Genomic DNA, 1,219 nt, shown 5'->3' with positions numbered 1-1,219 from the left:
GGGAGGAAAAGGGGGTTCGGGAAGGGAGGGAGTCATTCGACTTTACGAAAAGGATTGAGAATAAATTTTGCCATACGAGTAATGACGGAAACTTCAAAAGTCCCAGAGAAGAGAAAGAAGGTACGGACAGACAGACTTCTAAAGAGGGAAAAAAAGGGAAAGAAAATACCATCAAGCTGGAATAACTCAGCAGGAAAGCTTGTTTTATGTTGTAAAATGGTTTGTGAACTTTTAAACCGATGTAATGACATAGATTTAAATATCATGAAAAATTTTAAAATGAAATCATTTGTTTGATATCACTTTTCTCTGGAGTACCCCCTGAAATATGTTTATAATAACTTTCCTATAATGAAGACTCAAAGGTTTTGAAAACCACCTTGTAAAGGTAGAATTATGGGCAAGAGAATTGGGTGGCGAATAAAATATATCTACCCCGAATTTATTATATAATTTATATATAGAAATGAATAAGTATATATAATATATTATAATATATATATATATATAGATATTATATACATATAATATATACAAACACCACACACCACACAACACACAACACACACACACACACATATATATATATATATATATATATCTATAAAATTTTATATATATATAATATATATATATACACACACACACACAAAACCACACACACACACACACACACACACACAATAATATATAATATATATAATATATATATATATATTATAAATGTATATGTATATTTATAGATACTATTTATACATATATATAACAATATACGTATTTATATATACATGTATACATACATATATTAATATATAATATATATAATATATATATAATAATATGATGTATGTATGTATTATTATATATAAGGCCGCGGTGGCCGAGTGGTTAGAGCAATCGGACTCAAGACTGGCACGAAGGCAATCTGAGTTCGAGGGTTCGAGTCACCGGCCGGCGCGTTGTTCCCTTGGGCAAGGAACTTCCACCTCGATTGCCTACCTAGCCACTGGGTGGCCAGCCAGCCCAAGTCAGTTTCTGGTCCCAATCCCGGATAATAGGAGAATGATTAACCTAAAAGGTAACACCGGCACTCTCCGTGGAAAGGAAATGGGGACCCTACCACGTACTCACTCTAAGTAAGAGCACCACAACAATTTAAAGCTACAGTTAAGTATCATGCTGTGACCACGGCGGCTCAAACATGAACCTCCCGTAAAAA

This window comes from Penaeus monodon, chromosome 42 (assembly GCF_015228065.2).
Source record: "Penaeus monodon isolate SGIC_2016 chromosome 42, NSTDA_Pmon_1, whole genome shotgun sequence".
NCBI lineage: Eukaryota > Metazoa > Arthropoda > Malacostraca > Decapoda > Penaeidae > Penaeus > Penaeus monodon.
The sequence above is the reverse complement of the archived record's forward strand: the minus strand, read 5'-3'. Positions refer to the sequence as shown.